The sequence below is a fragment of the Pongo pygmaeus genome, chromosome 23 (genome assembly GCF_028885625.2).
Source record: "Pongo pygmaeus isolate AG05252 chromosome 23, NHGRI_mPonPyg2-v2.0_pri, whole genome shotgun sequence".
Lineage (NCBI taxonomy): Eukaryota > Metazoa > Chordata > Mammalia > Primates > Hominidae > Pongo > Pongo pygmaeus.
Window position 1 is genome coordinate 28763864 of NC_085931.1, and position 21950 is coordinate 28785813.

General features: G+C 56.1%; 1 pseudogene; it reads right to left on the reverse strand.

Moving 5' to 3' along the window:
- Positions 1–109: 109 nt before the first annotated feature.
- Positions 110–14761, reverse strand: LOC129023679 (putative POM121-like protein 1-like; annotated as a pseudogene).
- Between the last annotated feature and the right edge of the window lie 7189 nt (positions 14762–21950).

Sequence of the window (21950 nt, forward strand, 5' to 3'; positions counted from 1 at the left end):
TTGGGAGGCTGAGACAGGAGAATTGCTTGAACCCAGGAGGTGGAGGTTGCAGTGAGCCAAGATCTCGCCACTGCACTTCAGCCTGGGTGACAGAGTGAGACTCTGTCTCAGAAGGAATAAATAAAATACAAAATAAAAAAAAAATGTAGTAAGATTGCAGAGTCGTGCTGCAGAAGCATGCTGGTCCTATCCATGTAGTGAAGGCTGATTTCATACACAAATGTCAAAAGAACTTTTTTTTCTTTCTCATTTTTTTTTTTTTTTTTTTTTTGAGACGGAGTCTCTCTCTGTCACCCAGGCTGGAGTGCAGTGGCGCGATCTCGGCTCACTGCAAGCTCTGCCTCCTGGGTTTATGCCGTTCTCCTGCCTCAGCCTCCTGAGTAGCTGGGACTACAGGCACCTGCCACCATGCCCAGCTAATTTTTTTGTATTTTTAGTGGAGATGGGGTTTCACCGCATTAGCCAGGATAGTCTCGATCTCCTGGCCTCATGATCCGACCGTCTTGGCCTCCCAAAGTGCTGGGATTACAGGCATGAGCCACTGCACCCGGCCACAAGAACTTTTATACCCACCCCTGAAAGAAAGCCCCAACTGCCTTCCAAAGAAGCAGTACATGGACTAACGCGTGGGCTGTCCCAAATAGCTCTGGAAAGACAAACAGAAAATGACATGCTAAGCCCTTGGGGCCAAAATGCCCTTCCCCAGAGCAGCTGCCAGAAGACAGGGCACAGCATCGGGTTGGAGGTCACTTCTGGGTGAAGGGGAGAATGGTCAGACCCAGGGCAGGGGTGTTGGAGTCTGGTCGGCCTCACTGGAACAGAAGAGAGCTGCTTCATGATGCTCAGTTGACAGGCAGAGCCTTGCATAACCCAAGTTCTCACAGTTCAGAGAGGCCAGCCAGTGCAGGAAGAAAGACAGGCACTGAAATGGTTTCCTGGAAGACAGGGCCCAGTTGCATCTCTCAAATGGGACCAGATTGGAAGGGAGACCAGCTGCTTTGGGTAAATGAGGCCACTTCTGGATGAGCTCCCAAACTAGATGGTGCCAAGGGCCCTGGACCTGACAGCTGGGCGGGACATCACACGGCCCTGTATTCCAGGAAATGGCATCTCAGTGCTTGTCTGGCCAGTTCTCCAAAAGAACCATCCACAGGCCATTTTTCCATTCCCTTCTTATGCACAGACTGGGCTAAGCCTGACCAGAAACTTTCCCTTAGGGTTCTCAGTCACTGCCAAAACTTGAGCCCGGCAGTGAGGATGTGATGTTAAAATGTGACTCTGGGCCAGGCGGTGGCTCATGCTTGTCAACCCAGTGCTTTTGGGAGGCTGAGCTGGGAGGGTCAATTGAGGTCAACAGTTCAAGGCCAACCTGAGGAACATAGATCTCTACAAAAAAATAAAAACTAGCCAGCTCTGGTGACATGCACTGGTAGTCTCAGCTACTCAGAAGGCTGAAGTGGCTTCAGCCCAGGAGTTCAAAGCTGCAGCTATGATCGTGCCACTGTATTCCAACACGAAATACAGAGTGAGACCATGTCTTGAAAAAAGTAACAAACTAGGTAGAGAAGAAACATACCTTAAAATGGCAGGGCTACACGCAGTGGCTCATGCGTGTAATCCCAGCACTTTGGGAGGCTGAGGTGCGTGGATCACCTGAGGTCAGGAGTTCGAGACCAGCCTGGCCAACATGGTGAAACCCTATCTCTACTAAAAGTACAAAAATTAGCCGGGCGTGGTGGTGGGCACCTGTAATCCCAGCTACTTGGGAGGCTGAGGCAGGAGAATCGCTTGAACCCAGGAGGCGGAGGTAGCAGTGAGCCAAGATCACAACATTGCACTCCACCCTGGGTGGCAAGAGTGAGACTCTGTCTCAAAAAACACAAACAAACAAAACAACATAACTGAAAATAATAAAAGCTGATACGACAAAGCCATAGCTAACCTATTATAGAATGGGGGAAAGTTGAAAGCATTTCCTCTGTAAACAGGAACAAGACGAGGATGCCCGTTCTCACCACTCCTATTCGACATCACACAATCAGGCAAGAGAAAACAATAAAAGGCATCCACACTGGAAAAGAGGACATCGAATTATCCTTGTCTGATGAAGATGTGATCTTCGATCTAGAAACATGTCAAGGCTCCACCAGAAAACCCCTAGACTTGATAAATAATACAGTAATTTGCAGGATACAGAATCAACAACAACAACAACAAAAATCAGCAGCATTTCTATACACCAATAATGGTCTGGTTGGGAAAGAAATTAAGAAGGCAATCCCATTTACAATAGCAACAACATGGAAAGATGTATACCACAGAAGAAACTTTACCAAGGAGGTGAAAGATTTCTACAAGGAAAACTACAAAACGCTGATGAAAATGTTTAAGAGGACAGAAAGAAATGGACAATCATTTCATGCTCACGGAAGGAATTCATAGCATTAAAATGACCATACTGCCCGAAGCAGTCTAGAGATTCAATACAACCCCTACCAAAATATCAATGTCATCACTCACGGAACTGGAAAGTCCTAAAATTCATAAAAAAGAACCAAAAAAGAGCTCAAAGACCCAAAGTCATGCTCAGCAAAAACAACAAAACTAGAGGCATCCCATTTCACTGCAAATTAGACTACAAAATTTTTGACAAGTGCATAGTAACCAAAATAGTATAAAACTAGACACTTAGATCAATGGGACAGATGAGAGAACCCAGAAAGACAGACACATATTCACAGCCAATTGATCTTTGACAGAGCCGACAGAAACACACACTGGGGAAAGGACACCCTCTTCAATGAATGGTACTGGGAGTGTTGGATAGCCACATGCAGAAGAATGAACCCGGACCCTTATCTCTCAGCATATAGAAAAATCACCTCGAGATAGATTCAAGACTTAAATGTGAATGTCAAGATACGAAACTACAAAAATATTGGAAGGAAACCTAGACACAACTCTTCTGGACCTCACTCTAGGAATTTATGACGGGCTCAAAAGCCCAACGTGGAGAAGGATGAGCTGGAGGATGGTGCATTGGACCTGTGTCCAGCAGAACTCCTGACAGCACATGAGGGAGCCTTAGAAGCCAGGTTCCTCCTTGCTGTGCCCACGCGGGAAGTGGAGTTGCTAGGGTCAGAGGCCGGCCCAGACTTGCACGTGAAGCGTGCCTTGTTTGCAGTGGCACTGGATCCCCGACTTGCAATTGCAGACATCAGCTTAAATGGTCCCCCAGGGATGTGATGGAAAGTAAAGACAGAAGTGCCACCCAACAGAGTTGCTCCCCGTGCCAGGTCCCGTGGTCAACATGGAAGTGCTCTGCCTGGGGGGCCCCCTGGGTGTTCAGGCCCCCTCATGCCCTATTTCTTTTGGGCCTTTCTCTTAAAAGGTTTTCTTCTGATGGAATGCAGACGTGGATCCCACTCTCTACTCCGAATTTCCGTGGGTGCAGCTGGAGGGCTGGAATTGGCTGCAGAAGTGCCAGGCCTTGGGCTTCTCATGCTTCCGTCCATGCTTGCAGCTGGGAAGGGGGCAGGAATCGGCCAGATGACCTGGGCTGAGTACCAGAAGTACCAGAAGTAGAAAAAGGTGGTAGGAGGGGGATCTGAGGAGGAGAACGGGAGGGGGCCTGGTAGTCTGTGCTCCGTCCCAAACACGGGAGCTGTAGAGGGGGCCTCTGCAGCAGAAGCTAGGGTGGCCACTGGGCCCAGGCAGTCTTGGGACTTGTGTCTCTCCTGCTGTGCATCCATACTGGGTGCTTTAGAGACAGCAGGCAGACCAGAAGCCCCTGTTGCAAGTAAGGACAAAGTGTGGGAAGGCCGTGAGGGTCTGCAGTCCGAGATGGCCTTGGCCTCAACCCGCAGTTCACTGTTGATGCGCTGGAATGCCGCCTCCTTCTCCAGGTCCAGGTCTTCAGCAGTGACCCGGAACCCCAGCTCTAAGGGAGGTGGCAGCATCAAAGGCTCCCCTCGCCTGCGTGGCAGCAGGGGAAACTTGCGTCTACGGGGCCTAGAGGCCTGGGATCTGGGGGAGCCATTCCTGGGGACGAGTGTCTGCCCTGGTGCTATATCTGCCTTCTTTTCACACTGGGTGTGACCCGAAGAGACAGCCTGAGGTCCGTCCTCACTCACTGTCTTTGAGGAACTGAGGGTCAGCTGGCAGTGGGATGAAGCTGGCCCCCTCCTCCACTTTAGCCCCAGGAGGCCTCCCGTAGAGCTGTAGGAGCTGAAGATGGCATTTCGTTAGGGGCACGAGCTCATCCAGGAGGTCTGGGATCTCTGGTTTTATGTGACTTATGACCTCTAGGCACCTGCTGCAGCTGTGGCTGAGGCCCAGAAATGTGAAGGGCCTCCATCCACTCCATTCAGTAGTGACCCCGACGTGGGGTTCAATGTGGAGGGGGGAGGGGCTGCTGCGGCAGCTGCAGCAGCAGAAGTGCCAGGCCTTGTTCTGATGCCCGCATCCATGCTTGCAGCTGGGAAGGGGGCAGGAATCAGCGAGGTGACCCGGGCTGAGTCCCGGGAGTGGGAAGAGGTGGCAGGAAGGGGATCTGAGGAGGAGAACAGGGGGCCTGGTGGTCTCTCCTTCTTCCCAGACACAGGAGCTGTAGAGGGGACCTCTGCAGCAGAAGCTGGGGGGGGCCACTGGGCCCAGGCAGTCTTGGGACCTGTGTCTCTCCTGCTGTGCATCCATACTGTGTGCTTTAGAGACAGCAGGCAGACCAGAAGCCCCTGTTGCAAGTGAGGACAAAGTGTGGGAAGGCCGTGAGGGTCTACAGTCCGAGATGGCCTTGGTCTCAACCTGCAGTGCACTGTTGATGCGCTGGAATGCCGCCTCCTTCTCCAGGTCCAGGTCTTCGGCAGTGACCCGGAACCCCAGCTCTAAGGGAGGTGGCAGCATCAGAGGATCCCCTCACCTGTGTGGCGACAGGGGAAGCTTGTGTTTACAGGGCCTAGAGGCCTGGGATCTGGGGGAGCCATTCCTGAGGGCCAGTGTCTGCCCTGGTGCTATATCTGCCGTCTTTTCACACTGGGTGTGACCCGAAGAGACAGCCTGAGGTCCGTCCTCACTCACTGTCTTTGAGGAACTGAGGGTCAGCTGGCAGTGTGATGAGGCTGGCCCCCTTCTCTGCTTTAGCCCTGGGAGGCCTCCCGTAGAGCTGTAGGAGCTCGAGATGGCATTTCGTTTCGGGCACGAGCTCATCCAGGAGGTCTGGGATCTCTGGTTATATCTGACTTCTGACCTCTGGGCATGGAGGTCTCTCTGCAGAGGCCCAGGCCTGGGCACAAAGGGAGAGAGGCCTCCATTGTCCCGCAGGGGCCGAAATGCAGACCGTGCATCCCCGGTGACCTCGGGGACCCTTCTCTGATCATCAGGATTCTCTTGGACTCTAGGGTCCTTGTCCTGCTCAGCCATCCCTGTCCCGCTCTCCTTGAGGGCCCTCAACACTATCTTCCCTGGCCACAAGTCTGGGGACAGCCGGGTGTTGTGGGCCCCAAAGGGGTGACTATCTGCTCCTGGGCCCCACAAAGAGTCCTTGTGCTCAGTGCAGTGGCTGAGCTGGAGGACACCCTGGAATTCGGCGCACACAGCACTGGCTTGCTGTGGTACCTGTGCAATCAAATTGAAGGCAGGATCACCAGGAAGGAACACAGGTCTTGCAGGATCACAGAAAACCTTCTTAGAGTTGTCTTGACACCACTGATGCCAAGTATCCGGGTGCTTGTAGGATGGCCTGCCACTCAGTCCAGGGGCAGGAGCAACGGGGAGATCCCACAAGCAAAGTGAACTGGGGGATGGGCTGAACAGACTCCAGGCAACTGAGCCCTACTAGCAGGTCCTCAGCCTGGGCCCCGACAGGAATGAGGGGCACAGAGTGCCCAGGTAACCGCTCCTGGGAGCAGGGGGGGACCGTCAGATGCTTGAACTGTGGAGAGCTGGACTCTGAGCGTCCTCGTCGAGCTGCCAACTCGGCCAAAGGCTAAGCCAGCAGTTTCTTCTGTTGCCGGGCAACGTGCCTTATGCATGTGCGCATAATGGCGTCAGTGACGAGTGACCTTAACGGATTAATAAGCGCAGCAAGGTATCCGCACAAGGCACTTCCTGCCAATGGCGGGAGGCGGATGTGGGGGGGGCATGCAATAAGTACTGGAAGGGGAGACGTGGGCACAAAGGTCACGGGAAGAACAGGTGCCCACAATGGCTGCAGATCTGCCCGTGGATCACTGAAGATTCCTGCTCTCCTGCAGAGGTGGAGATTGCAGTGAGCTGAGATCGCACCATTGCACTCCAGCCGGGGCAACAAGAGCAAAACTCCGCCTCAAAATAAAAGAAAAAGAAAAAGAAAAAAAAGGCCGGGCGTGGTGGCTTATGCCTATAATCCTAGCACTTTGGGAGGTCGGGGTGGACGGATCAGGAGATCAGGAGTTGGAGACCAGCCTGACCAACATAGTGTAATCCCGTCTCTAGTAAAAATACAAATTTAGTCAGACATGGCATCACCCAGGCCTCAGCTGTGTGCTGTGAGGATGGGCTAGAGAGAGACTGGGATGTTTATCCCACCACCCCCTGCTCCCTCTCTGCTGGGAAGTGTTTGGGCAGAGGCTGCTTTTCTCCACAGCAGCAGTTCATGCCAACTCCCTTCCACTAAACCTGTGAGCATGCTGTCAGGAGACGAATGGATACATAAACTTTAATTCAGGCACTAAGAGGTTAAACCCCCTTGCCCAAGAGCTAGAAAGCTGCAGATTTGGGATCCGACGCCCCCATGCTGCTGCTCCTGCACAATTGCATGTTTCCTGGGATGGAATTAATGGGAGAACAAATGAAACAAGTGGAAATCCCAGGGAACCAAAGAAATGTCTAGACCGAAAGCATGCATGCAGTGCACACCATCAATGCAAGTCATCCCAGGGCACATTCTACTCCATTCCCCAGACTGCTCCTTCCCCTGGGTTCCCTCCTCTGTCCATGACCACTGAGCTGGCTCTGCCTCCACCTTCTCTCTCCCAGTCCCCTGCCTCTGATTAAGAGTCAGGCCCCGCCAATTTTACCTCCATTTTACTGTGGCGCCCACCCTGGTCCCCGTTTCTCCATCTCTTTATCCTGAGAAGCATTATACCTTAGTGGTTACTATCTCAGCCTCGAGCACAGGATTCACAGCCTGGCCACTTAGCATCTGGGTGACCTTGGGCAAGTCACTTAACCTGCTGTGCCTCAATGGTTCTCACGTCTAAAATGGGGATAGTGCCCACTCCACATGGTTGTGAAGATGGACAGTGCCAGGCAGACAATAAGCATGTCATATACACCTGTTATATACATGTTAGCTATTGCTTTTGTGGTTCAACCGCCCCGTGGCCCGCATCAAGACGGTGCCTCCCATTGGGGCTCCCTATCTGCAGCTGGACACCCCTGGCTCAGCCTCTGTTCTTCTCTGGAGTGAGGTTCCTGGTACACTACTCTGAGAAAGGTACTCCTGGTCCCTCAATCTGTATTGGATAAAGCCCAAACTCCATTTACGACCTGGCATTCAAGGTCTTTCCCTGTCAGGCCTGTCCTTGCCTTTCTACATCCATCTCCTGCTGCAGCTTCATCTACCTATGCTCAAACCAGATATGATAAACAATTGTTGAAAACGTTCTTACCAAAGGAATCTTATGCAGAATCCTAATGTATAGAGCAGCTAGAAGTGTAATTGCTCTGGTCAGGGCACCCCGTCAGCCTGTCCTGCTGCACAGCACTCCCAGAGCCACCCTCCAGGGCTACAGGCCCAGTGCAGTTTGCAGAAGTATTGCTTCATCCCCATGTGTTGCTACCTCCCTTCCAACTTCCTAGCCTTTGCACAGGTAGCAACCTTTGCCGAGCACACATTCTCTCAACCCCTTCTCCTCAAACCCAACCACACCCTTCAGGTGCAACTCCAATGCCACCCTTCTGAAGCCTCCCCGATCCCTTGCAACTCATTCCTCTGTTTCTGCAGCCCCATGGCCTCTCATTCTTGGAGAATTAACCATGTCCTTGGTAATGTGGATATTTTTGTCCCTGCATTATGTCCCCCATAGTCAGGAGCCTCTGCAGGGCAGGATGCATATTTGAATCATTGCTGACTTTCCCATAGTATGTGACAGTGACCCTCAAGCATAATCCTGGCCCCACCTCTCACTTCTCTTTGCTTACATTGGTCCCTGGTCAGGACTTCTCCTGCCATGTTTTAGGCAGGATAATAGAAGTGGTCAAGAGACCTAGCTCTGTTTTGTGACCCCTGGGAAGTTGCTTGGCTTCTCTGGGCCTCTATTTTCCAGCTGTGAAATGAAAATAACAACAGAGAACCTTCCTTGAAGGATTATTTTGAGGATGAGTTGAAATAATGCATGCCTGGTTCATTGATAACCCAATACATGTTAGGCATGATTGGAGGAGGGAAGCCACTGTGATGGAGTGATGATTCTCAGGTGAGCATTTGAGAAGCCTTGGGGTGAGGCTCAGGTAGACACTACCAACTGCTCACACAAACAGTGTCCTGTCTTCCAGGGCACGCAGCGGGGCTACATTGCCCCAGCTCGCTTGCAACTGGATGTGGCCATGTGACTGAGTTAGAGAATCCACATCAGAGCTCAAGATGTAAAGAGCCAGATCCCTGGCTGACCATGGGGAAGAATGTCTGCTGATCAGGGATGCTCAATTAAACTTTACTCAAGTGAGAAAGAGATTTTTATTGTGTTAAGCCACCAAAATTTGGGGATTTAGCTGCTACAGCAGCAAAAATTACCTAAGGAACTAGGGCCAGTTTTGTTCAATGTCCCAGAAGGCTCACTCCTTCTTAGGTTGCTGGGCACTGTCTATGGCTACTGCACTGCTGCCCCTTGGGGATCTGGGATGTCGATCATTTGGAGAGACTCACGTGAAGAAGCCAAATATTCCCAGCCAGTACCGGACGATCACAACCAGCACGTCCTCATAGGCAGCCAGGGAGGACCCATCGAAGATGGAGGCTGAGGCAGTCTTGAAGGCACCCCCTGGGAACCACACCAAAACCTGAGGAGGAGACAGGAATGTCCCATCAGCCCACCAGGCACCACCTCCCCTCCCCATGCCGTTTGGGGCACACGTTCTTCAGGTGAAATGAAATATAAATGTCCCACTTGCTAAGCAGGGTGTGAGGTTTCATCTTTTGAAGGCCCAGGGTGAAGCCTGTAGGCTCTGGCACCTGAGTGCCTGGCTTTGATTCCCAGCTCTGCCACTAACTAGCTGTGTGACCTTGGGCAGTTTACTTAACCTAAGGCTCATTTTTCTCATCTGTAAAATGTGAAGAGGGAAAGTATCTCACTTGCGAAGTTTTATGAGGTTTAAACAAAATTCTGCATCTAAAGCTCACAGAACAGTGAGCATTAGCATATTTCAAATTTCAAAGTGCTCAGAACTTGTTCACTAAATACCAGTGAACCTGTGACCCACGGGAAGATGGAAACCGTTGTAAGCCATGTATAAGAGCAAAAACAGCTCAAGGTGTTTCAGAGGAAAGCTCTCTACCTTCAGAGGGAGGGGAGAAAACGGGAATGGATGGGGTGAGGGGAGGGGAGGTGGAGAAAAAGAGGAGGAGGAGAAGAAAGAGGAGGAGGAAGGGAGAAGGGGAAGGATGAAAGATGAAGAAAGAAGGGAGAGAAAGAAGGGTCAGGAGTGGTGGCTCATGCCTGTAATCCCAGCACTTTGGGAGTCTGAGGTGGGTGAATTGCCTGAGCTCAGGAGTTCGAGACCACCCTGGGCAATATGGTGAAACCCTGTCTCTACTAAAAAAAAAAATTAGCCGGGCATGGTGGCAGGCACCTGTTATCCCAGCTACTCGGGAAGCTGAGGCATAAGAATCACTTGAGCCCGGGTGGCGAAGGTTGCAGTGAGCTGAGGTTGCACCACTGCACTCCAGCCTGGGTGACAGGCTGAGACTCTGCCTCAAAAAAAAAAAAAAAAAAAAAAAAAAGAAATGAGGGAAGAGTAAAAACTTTATTGGTTAGAAAAACTGGGACCAGGGAACATAAAACGTTATTCAAATGGCATTATCTCTCTTTATACATTTAATAAGAAATCCTTTCCATTCTCTTTCTTACGGTCATGTTAGAGATTACAGTCTTTGGGGCAGGTAAAGAGAGGAAAGCAACTGAGGAAAGGGGAGGAGGACAAAGCACTGGCTTTGGTGCCAGAATCTAGCACCTACTGCATGTACAACACAGAGGAAGTCATTTACGCCATTCCTGTGCCTCATCTTCTCCATCTGTGGAATGGGTCCAAATGCATGATTATGTTTTACAAATGTCTGTAATTAGCCAGTTCTTGTTTTTCTTTCAATGCAGCTACAAGGCCACCGGCTATGCAAGGCCACAAGTTATGCTGTGCTATAGATTATGCGACCTATCACATGATTAATTTATTGTAAGTTCTTTTATTTATTGTAAGTCCACTCATAAAAACCCCCAATCTGTCTTTGTTTAATGCTCAGCTTCTTGGATATGAATCCACTGAGCCGGTCCGTACCTAAAACAAACAATCCTCCTGTTTCTCTCATATTGGTCTCTCCGTTCCTCAGTTTACCGCAACAGTCCTGCTCAATGAGGTGAGGGAGCCACATGGTGGTGTCAGTTGGAAGGCAGGCCAGACAGGGCAAGGAACCAGGATCAGAGAAACCGGCTTATGTGAGGGGGAGTAGGTCCCCAGGTCCTGCTCCTACCTGGGCTCCTGGCAGCTCCCAGCCACTGTCCAGAGCTGCAGAGTCAGTAGCCTGAGGGTGGAGGGAGCAGGCCTGCTCTGCCTGGGATAGTCCTCTTCATCCCGCTGCAGCTGAAGGCTTCACACCAATAAACACGTGAGGCGGCAAAGATTACGGTAGTGCCAAGCAGCCACTCACACTTTAGTGAGAATTGGTGGATGAAGTAGCCCTGGGCTAGATCCTGGGAACATGGCAGGTCAAGTTGGATGGTGGAGGGGGTTCACCCAAGGCCTGGAGGGTCTGCGGCAATAGAAGAACCAGAGACTGGCTCATGGGGCAGACAATAACCCCACCCACTAGCCCAGATATCCAGGACACCTGCAGGCACAGGGCAGACTCCTGAGCCAACCCCACGGCCATCCACTATCCCAGTGAGGCAGGAAGAGAGAGAGTCTCTGCCCACCTGGCCCAGTACTAAGAGAGACCCCCGCCTTTACATGTGCGTGAAGGGTCCTCACCCCGTGTGTGTTGTGGGGGGGTTCTCACACTCCAAGTATGGGTAACAACCCCTAATACGTGGCACCAGGACACAGTGGGCCTTGGGGGCCAGTCTCGGCCCAGTCGATGTGGCCACCCCCAGCACCAAGGTGCCCTCACTGTGCAGGGCCTCAGCAATTTTGATGAGTTTTCATTTAACATTCTCTTTATCACAATTACTTTGAAAACTATTCAGTGCAGTTATTAATAATTAATTATTTTCTGCTCTTATATTAATTATCTGGGCATTGGGAATGTCACCAAGATTTAAAATTTTTAATTGTTAATAATATTTCCTGGACATGGGAGAGGTTTCCTGCATCTCCACACATGCCCTCCCTGCTCTGGGTGAGGCTGGCTAGGGCCCCCCTGTTGTGGGGAGCCCCCACTCTCGCTGGCACCACCTGCAGACTGCCCCCATCAGTTCATCCTGGGCCCTGAGCAGAGCTCTGGGCAGGCCTGGGTGACTGAACCCTCCCTCCAGATGCTCCCACCGGGCCCTGGGGTGCCGATGCTTGCGAGCCCTGTGGCCGATGCAGGTCCTCAATGGCCCCCAGGATGGGGCCGCCCTGGCACCGAGACCTGCCGAGATTGCAGTGGGAGGCTGTGAAGCATCTGCCACGTGAGAGGTGGCACCAGTGGCCTGCTGTGCTAGGTCAGCCCCAGCTGCAGATCCCAGGCTGCTGCACTCCCACAGGGCCCCCGCCCAGCCGCGCAGCGGTCTCCAGTGTCCTCATCAGCTCTGTGACCAGCAGCCTCAGGGAGCCACAGCAGACAGGAGACCCTCCATTGGGTGCACACCCAGGGGCCCGGAGAGGACAGGATGGGCCACACGGATGGCTGGCTGGGGCTGTGGAGCCCAGGGGTGATGCCGCAGGCGCTGGGAGGTGGCATTATGTGACCACGGCAGCCTAAGACCACTACTGCGGGCCCAAGCTCGCAGCTCGCTTCCCACTATTCTCAGCGAGAGGACACAGGCTACCCTTTGAGGCCAGCCCACAGCTCTCTTACCAGGCAGCACTTTACCGCCCCTCACTATGTCCTGTCGCTCTGCCCCTGTGGCCTGTTGTGCAGCAGGCACCATGTCACCCGTTCATAGATGAGCAAGCCAAGGCTCGGGGCAGGAGACCAGTGCAGCAGGCTCACCACCTCATGGGAGCACGCTCTACACACGGCATGCCCTCAGGCCCCTTTGGCTGAGTGCCCAGCCCCATCCCCAAGCTGCCCCGCTGGCTATCCAAGCACTGGATGGAGTCTGGAGGGGAGAATGGTTAGGTGCCTCCTCTGGGTGGCCCCTCACTTTAGGGAGGCTCGGAGACTGTGCTCCAGCCTAGGTGGAGGTGGTTGTGGCTGCCCCTGCCCCTCCGCCCACCCCTGCCTGCTTCCTCTGCTCCAGCTCAGTCAAGGAGAAGCGAAGGGTGCTGCTGAGACAGAAGGCGGCCGGGGAGAATGCCCATGGCATGAAGTCCTGGAGACCCGCCCTAGCCTCCCCCTCCCCACTCCACAATGCGCACCCCATAAAGAGCCTTGTCAGGCATCCCCTCCAATGCAATCAGACCAGCGTGGAGCCTCCTGTACCTGAGGAACTAGTCCCAAGCAATGGCAGCCCTCAAACCCACTGTGGGCTTGTCAGCATGGTGCTATGACAGTGCTGATGACAGTAGTGAGGATGGGCTCAGTCACAGTGACCATAGTGATGGTGGTGTGGTGATAGTGATGGTGATGGTGGTGGCGATAGAGGTAGTGATGGAGGTGGTGATGGTGGAGGTGATGGAGGCTGTGGTGGTGATGGTGGTAGTCGTGGTGGTGATGCTGGTGATCATGGTGATGGTGGTGGTGATCATGGTGGTGGTGATGGTGGTGGTGATGCTGGTGATCATGGTGGTGGTGGTGGTGATCATGGTGGTGGTGATGCTGGTGATCATGGTGGTGGTGGTGGTGTGATGGTGATGGTGGTGGTGATGCTGGTGATCATGGTGATGGTGGTGATGGTGGTGGTGATGCTGGTGATCATGGTGATGGTGGTGGTGATCATGGTGGTGGTGATGGTGGTGGTGGTGATGCTGGTGATCATGGTGATGGTGGTGGTGATCATGGTGGTGGTGATGGTGGTGGTGATGCTGGTGATCATGGTGGTGGTGGTGGTGATCATGGTGGTGGTGATGCTGGTGATCATGGTGGTGGTGGTGGTGTGATGGTGATGGTGGTGGTGATGCTGGTGATCATGGTGGTGGTGATGGTGGTGGTGATGCTGGTGATCATGGTGATGGTGATGGTGGTGATCATGGTGATGGTGGTGATGGTGGTGGTGATGCTGGTGATCATGGTGGTGGTGGTGGTGATCATGGTGGTGGTGATGGTGGTGGTGGTGATGCTGGTGATCATGGTGGTGGTGGTGGTGATCATGGTGGTGGTGATGGTGGTGGTGGTGATGCTGGTGATCATGGTGGTGGTGGTGGTGTGATGGTGATGGTGGTGGTGATGCTGGTGATCATGGTGATGGTGGTGATGGTGGTGGTGATGCTGGTGATCATGGTGATGGTGATGGTGATGGTGGTGATCATGGTGATGGTGGTAGTGCTGGTGGTGATGTGGTGCTGGTGGAGCTGGCCATGATGGTGGTTATGGCCATGCTCATGGTGACAGTGGTGATGATGTAAATGGATTCTCCTCCTAGAGTTTCCTGGAGAAACAACTTATCTGCTTCCCCAGGGCTGCCTGGTCCCTCCCTGCCTGGGGGTGGTCCCCGGAGGCAGGAAAAGCAGAGCGTGGACTGAGCCTGACAGGCCAGTCAGTATCTTGAACTCACAGAGAACATTTAATCTTAGTTAAAAGTAAATAAATTCATTTACTGGGAGGGGAAGAAGGGCCCAGTATTTACCGCGAGCATGTGGAGTGATTACTCCAGGAGGTTCCCTCGGGATGCCAGGCTCCATCCCCATTCCTGTCAGGCTCACCGTGGCAGGTGGGAGGGAACGGCATGGGCCCACCCTGCCCTCGGGCCCCCGGAGGGGCATCTCCCTCCTACCCCCCAGGGCAGGGGCTGCAGGGTTGGCAATGTCCCCTTCCCTCCCCCAGCCCCCAACTCTTGGCAGGGCCCTGGCCCACGGACCCCTGGATTCCTGAATGTGGGCACACCTCAGCCCCTGGCAGGACACCTCCAGGCCCTCACTGGCTCTGTTGCTCACCTGCTGTGTGACCTCAGGAACCCTGCCCCTCTTTTAGCCCCTGTCCTCACCTGGGAAATGGGTGATAAAGGCACGTGCCCCCGGCGGGGGATGGAGGTTGGTACTGGTAGTCAGTGTCCCCGTGACAACGACCTACTGGCTGTGCAGAAGGTGGGCCTAATCTTCCGAACTCAAGGAGTCCTCCATGAGCACGGCCCTCAGCCACCGAGATCCCCAAACTCCCATAGTCCCCGAATCTCCACGGCCCAGTGCTGAAACAAGAGCCCTGGGGCTCGAGGCCCCTCAGACAGGGCGTGGTGAGGGCCCATCGGAGGAAGGGCTTCCTCCTGCCCATCCTGGCTGGGCACTGTGCTGGGCTGCAGGAGCCTGAGTTGGGGTAAAAGGAATTTCAGGGGCGACAGAGTCAGATCCAAGGTCAACTGCCCATCTCAGCCCAGGACTCCAGCCTCTTGCAACAAGATGGGCCAGGCCCCTCGCCGGAGTCTGCTCAGCAAGGGGCCTGTGGGTCCCTGGGCAAACACTAGCTGGGTCCTACCCTCAGCCTGAGGCCTCCTTCCAGCCTCCTCCCTGGTGCAGCCCAGCTAGAGCGCGTTCATTCCCTGGGGCCTCCCGCCTCCCCCTTCCCTTGCCCTGCACTGGGTGAGGGCGCATCTCCTAGAAGCAGCCACTCAGGGTCTGCTGAGATTAGGGGGCTTGGAGGTGACCCCAGGGACACCCTGCCCCTGTGCCCCAGACAGGTGTCCCCCTCACTATGGGTGATGAATGTCGAGGAACTGCCATTATAATTAGCGTGGAATGTGCCGCCTCTCCCAGGGAAGAAAATCCCATCTTGGAAATACACCTCGGATGCAAGTTCAGTTTCACCCACGGGGCCATAAAACCCTTTTCCCAATCACCTGGTGCTGTTGGGGACCGGCACCATTCATCCTGGAGATGTTATTTAGAGCCAAGACATCACTTGGGGAAAAAAATCAGGTCCGCACTCCACGAGGAACCCCTCTCTATGCCCTGCAGAGCCCTCAGGAGATGGACGAGACTGCTCGGGCACCAGGCAGGGAGGGGCAGGGATGCTGCTACCCTCACAGCCACCCTCACGTCCCAGGAGCCATGCCTCACTACATCAGCCCCTGCCAGACCCTCCCTACCAGAGATGGCCCCATCGGCAGATGGGAAGACTGAGGCCAGAGAGGACTGGAGGAGCTGGAGGGCTGGGACAGCTGGTGGGCTGGACTGCTCAGCTCCACTTGCCCTGCCTGCCCCCAGCAGACACTGCCCTCCTCTTCATCCCCAAAGCCCCCACCTGGCCCAGATCCTCTCCTGAGATCAGTATCATCCAACAGCCTTTTAGAAAAAATCGTTTCCTTGATTACTGAGGGTAACAATGAAAACACGTAATTGAATCTCCAAGAAATTACCATTTTTATAACTTGCGCCCAGTTCCTGAGATAAATTAAACGTCTCCCCAGTATGGTGAGCCGCTCACTGCGCATCAGCGAGGGGCTGATACTGCCCTTTATCATTGATGCGGGACTTATTAAGAAGAATGCCTCACACTGCCTCCCGGGAGGCTCCTGGCACCTCCAGCTCACGGCCCTGAGCGGGCAGAGTTGGCCAACTGGAGGCGCCGGGTGGGTGATCAGGTGGGCCCCCTCCTGACCACTCCTGGCCCTGTTGCTGGCTAGCTGGGTGGTGGTGTGGGTGATTGGTGGGAGGGCCAGTCAGAATCTCAGCCTAGACTCCCAAGAAAATCAGGCTTGTGCGCAGCCGGGCAGCGACAGCTTTCTGAGCAGTGCAACCCTGGAGCCAGAGTGGGGAAAAGGCAGGGAAGTCAGGCAGGAGGAAGGAAGCGGAGATGGTAGAGAGGGAGGATTTACCCACCTGCCCCCCACCTGCTGGCCAAAGCTGACCCCACCCGATTGAGCCAGTGCCCAGAGGACCCAAGACATCACAAGGTCAGGCAGCAGAGCAGCTCTGGGGGAGGCGAGGCCCCGCTGAGGCAAGGTACCGCCTGGCACAGGGTCTGGGAGCAGGTGGGGGCAGCAGGCTGGCCACACCCACCCAAGGAGCTGCTGGGTTGGTCAGCAGAGGGGCGGGGAGGTGGGGCCAGCTGCCAGGATGGGCTGTCCATCTGTGAGCGGCTGATAGTGGGTTTCCTGCTGGCAGTTGCTAGCGGCTGGGTTCTCGTGGCTCTCTGGCTGGCTGGGGGCTCTTTGGGTTGTGGGGAAGCAGAAGCCTCCAGCCTCTGGACTGAGTTTCCTGAAAATGTCTGCAGGCTGCACTCAGCAGAGCCAACTTCAAGCAAAGGACCCGAGTGACACTATTCACGTGCAAACCACTGCCCCTCCCAGCGTGGCCGGTTGCCTGAGGGCCCAGAGCCACCCCCTGGGGAACATCCGCCTGGTCAGAACCCTGGCAGTGGTGGCTGCACAGCGAGGAAGGGTGCTGTCAGGGGACAGAGGACCTGCTCCCTGGGAATGGGAGAACTGAGGCCCAAAGAGTGGCCTCCCACTTGATCTAGGAGAACTCAGGGTCAAGGGCAACAGGCTGAGGTCACCCAGGACCCTCAAAGGCTGGCTCTGAAGGTGAGACCTTCTTCTGAGGAGACAGGTGGCCTCAAGCAGCACCCCTTGGCAGCCGGCCCAGAGGGCTGGAGTGGGGTGGGCTGGGAGGAACACAGTTCGGGACGGGGTGGGTGCCTACACCCACAACTGTGCTCCTGCCTTCTCTCCCTCCCTGGCCTGGTTGCCAACTTCCCAGGGTCCCCTCCTGCCCCCAAGAGGCCCTGCCGCCCAAGGGCCTGCCTGGATGCTCCAGTGGGGCTTGAAACCCCCACAGTCAGGCAGCAGACCGTGACTTCTCAGCTGTGTGTCCTGGACAGAAGCAAAGGAGGCCCCAGAACCTCTCATCGAAACTCCAACCAACATGGGAATCCAGGGCAGCCAGGGGGCAGCCTGCCTGGGGACAGGGCTGGGCTCAGACCCCAAAGCCCAGGGTCTGCAGCCATCCCAGTCCCATTCCACAGAGCCTGAGGCATCAACCTCAACCTGCTCCCAGCCCCACTCCCACCCCACATCCCAGATCTCCCATCCCACCAGGATACACCCAGCCCACAGCCTGGCTCCAAGGAACAGGCTTGTTGGGCCTGAGGGCCCTCAAAAGGGCTCTGTCTCCAGGCCTGGGGGAGGGCAGAGGCCCCAGCCCAAGTCCAGAACAGAAAAGGGCAGAGTGGACACAGGGCCCCAGAAGGCCAGCGCTGAGATCCCTCCCCTGCCCTGTCCCCAGTAAACCTCTGGTGTGTCCCCTTGAGGCCCCCATGAGAAGAATGAGGCAAGCAGGGTGGAAATGGTGTGGTCACTCCAGAGCAGTGGCCATATCCAGCCTCCCGGCCGCCCTCCGCCCCAGACCAAGGCCCAGGTGGCATCTCCCAGGGCAGAGCCAGGACCAGCCTCCCGCCCTCCCCTGCTGTGGGCCGAGACATCAGTTGGAGGTGGGGGCTCCACCTCCCCAGGCTCCATCATTCCCTCTCAGGTGACTCTTCATGTGGTTTGGTTTGCCTCTTGGAGTACCTGCAGGGGGCCCCTGCTGACCCTAAGCTGGCCTCCTGCATGCTGGGAACCCGGCCATCCCTCTGGCTCCTGGTTCTTCCTCCAGATGGGCTGTCTCTTAGCTGAGAGCAGTGCCTACACCCGGGCCACTCTCTGTCCACGGCCTCACTGACCCAGGCCACAGCGGCTGCCACACCCTGGCCAGGGGCAATTGTGACCTTGGACAGGAGCTGGGACCCCTCCCCCAGCCCCAGCTGCCCACTGACAAGTGGGACAACCTGGGGCCAGGCCAGTGCTGCCCGAAGGCTACTACGCTTGGGAAGGCCCCAAGACAGGAGCCCTGCCCCTTGGGAGGGGTGGCAAACCGCCCTGGGACAGTGCTGGGGTGGCTGGGATGATTTGTCTCCATGTGAAATGTGGGATAGACACCCTAGACTCAGCAAGGGAACTTCTGGCTACCCGGCAAGCCCCTGCCCTAGACCCCATGGGAACTTCGGATCCAAGTGGGGAGGGGGCTCCCCCCAGCACTGCCCCTGCCCTCCCAGAGCTTCCCCTGCTGGATGCTCCAGCTGCAGCTCCCGAACCACTTGGCCTGCTCTGGGCACTGCGTCTGCAGGGGCGCAGTGCCATCTGGTGGTGAAACTGGGAACTGCACCACAGCTCCAGCGCGTACCTGCCGCACACAAGTCCCAGAGACCAAGGGGCGGCCATGGAGGGATTCCAGGGGGACTGCTGCTCCTCACCTGCTCCCCACCCACCCCCCCGTCTCTCTCTCAACTCAGGAGCCTGATATTGGGGCACAGAGACAGGCCCTGGAGCTCACAGCCCAGCACTGTGTTTCCTGCTCCTATAGGCAGCCTAGTCCCCAGCAGGTGCTGGGCGGGCACGGGGCAGCGAAGGGGACAGGTAAGGAGTCCTGGCTCTTGGCTCCAGCAAGGACCTGGGAGATGACCTTGGCACCAACCATCAGGCGCTCGCCACGCTGTCTCCCCAGGCTCCACTGTCAGACTAGAAGGGACAGGTGGGCAGGGAGTGCCAAGAAGGTGGACTGGCCAAGCCGGTGGGCTCCTCACAGGGAGGAGACTGGGCCTGGGCGGGGGTAAGCATGTTCAGTTCAGCCCCGGCAACCCTGGAGCCAGGAGCCTGACACCCCAGCATGGCCACCTCCTGGGGCCTTGGAGCCCTGGACACCCCGGCTGACAGTCATTTACTGGGGCCACATTGTCCATGAGAGGTGGCATTCTTATCTCTCTCTGATTCCTAAATAAAAAATGTGAAAAGCCGTGTCCAGAGACTCACCCAGGAGGGAGACAAATGGCCTGCCATTACCCACACCCTGGGAGCGGCTTAGCCATGCTAGGGATGGGACAGACAAAGGGTGAGCCCTTCCCTCTCTGAGCCTCACCTCTGACATGGGAAGGCCCCAGGGACAGGGAGGTCATGGGCTCAGCATCCCCAGCACTCTGCCCTTCCCCCACACCCTGTTCCCAGGACCCAGCCCTCATCTGTTCTCTGTCCCCTCGGGGGTGCCCCACAGGGTGGGAAGGCAGGGGAGGCTGCCTGGCACTCGGGGCATGTGTCCACTTGCCACCCTGGCCCTGGACAGGGTGGGGCACTCTGCAGGCCACCGCATCCCTCACACAGCCCCCCGCAGACCCGTCCTCTTGGCTGTGAGTCTAGGGGAACCTGGGAGGCCCAAGACCACCTTGGAGCCCCATGGGCCCTGACCGAAGGCCACCATGCACCTCTTCCCCTCCTGAGGCAAAGGAGCACTCACACCTCAGGCCACAGCCCAGGCCCTGGGAGGACATGAAGGGTAGTGCCCATGCCAGGGCCCACGGCCCTTTCTGCCAGGTTTTCTGGAACCCCCAACCCTCCACATAGGGCAGCTCTGAGGGCTGGAGAGGGAGCAGACCCTGACAGGCAGCCTGGGTGGGTGTGGACCAAGAGCCCATGTTAGGGGGCACACAGATAGGGTCCTCTGAGGGCTGTGGCTAGCCCAGTGACCCCGAGTTCCATCCACTCAGGGCCTGTTTCCTGGCTTTTGAGATATGCTTGGGAAGAGCCAAGCACAGGCAAGGTGGCTCACACCTGTAATCCTAACATTTTGAGAGGCTGAGGTGGGCAGATCACTTGAGCCAGGAGTTCAAGACCAGCCTGGGCAACATAGCAAGACCCAGTCTCTACAAAAATAAAATAATAAAGAATTAGCTGGGCATGGTGGCGCATACCTGTGGTCCCCAATACACATGAGGCTGAGGTGGGAGGATACCTCAAGCCCAGTTGGAGGCTTCAATGAGCTGTGATCGAACCACTGCACTCCAGCCTGGGCAACAGAGTGAGATCCTGTTTTAAAAAATAAAAATAGAAAATAAATAAAACGAGCTTAGGGCATGGAACATCAAGGTGGCAGTGCAGACAGCAGAACAGCCCCATCTGGCCCCTGCCCTGCGCTGCAGCCCGGCTCCAGCAGGAAGGACTCGGGTCTCCATGCTGGGCACCCCAGCCTCTCCTCCTCTTTGCCCTCCCAACCCATTCCTGGCCAGCAGAGGAGGGGCAAGGGCACAGGGCAGACCCTCTGAACCAGGCTCCTCGAGGCCATCTGGACACCATGGCAACATGGGCAGGAAGCGGCTTCCATTGCAAATGACGTCCAGGGAGGCGCCGGCCTGGCAATGGGGCCACGGCCCTCCTAGCACACTGCCCTGGCCACACTTTCTGCCCTCGAGCCTGGGAGTTCCAGCTTCCAGCCAGTGCCCCCACCGCAGCCATGCCCTGTCCTGCACGACATCCCGGAGCCTGGACCTGAGGCGAACCCCCATGCCCACCCCAATCCAGGACACCGCTTGGCAGGGCGCTTGGCCTTTGTTAGCGTATCTGACCCCGTGAGTGGGGGACCCCAGGGCTGGGGATCCAGGGCCCCATCTCTCCAAGAGTCCCCCACCTTCTCCGGCTCAGGGCGATTGGCAAGAATCACAGGGAGGGGTGAGAGGGGCTGGGGGAGGAGGGGCTTCAGGGCTGACTGAGACAGCAGCAGCTTTTCCCGGTACAGGCGGGGAAAGGGGTGGGGGCATCAAGGAGCTTGGGGTTTCCAGGCCAAGGAAGGTGGTGCCCAGGGTCAAGGGTGACGGGAGGACATTGGGCCATTCAGGGGGTCCCGGGCGCCCCCTCGGGGCCACTGAGGAACCTCATCTGGGCCTGGGTACCTACGGTGGGACCTAAGGACCCCGCCCTGCTGTTCACCCAGGAAGCCAGTGTTGTCTTCCTTACTACAGGAGCCACCTGTCTCTGTGAAGACCTCTCCCTCCTCAGCATCCTGGCCCCTGTGGGGCACCTAGCAGGCTGGGGACACACAAAGCAGGTGCAGCCCCCACCCCACTCACTCAGGTATGCAGAGAGCAGGGGGCAGGCCCCCGCCCCACTCAGGGACACAGAGAGCAGGAGGCAGCCCCCGCCCCACTCACTCAGGGACACAGAGAGCAGGGTGCAGCCCCCCACCCCACTCACTCAGGGACGCAGAGAGCAGGGGGCAGGCCCTGCCCCACTCAGGGACACAGAGAGCAGGAGGCAGCCCCCCACCCCACTCACTCAGGGACGCAGAGAGCAGGGGGCAGGCCCCGCCCCACTCATTCAGGGATGCAGAGAGCAGGGGGCAGCGCCCTCCCCTGCTGCTCAAGGCCTCCTCCACTCTACCCCAGGGCCACCTCGCCTCAGGGTTCCTCCAAGAGGCCTTCCTTAGCCCCCATCTCAAGCTGCCCCATGGGGTCTCTGAGCTCAGCACATCCTGAGACCCATGACATTCCGACAAGGAATGAACAGGGCAGAGGCTAGGGGAGGTTCCTGAAGGCTGCCGCCGCCCTCTGGCAGCTACACAGACAGCCTCCAGTAGCCAGGGCCAGGTATCCAGCCGCCTCTGCTGGGGAGGCCCCACGTGGCACTGAGAACAGGAGAGAGGTCATCTGCAGACCAGATCTTTAG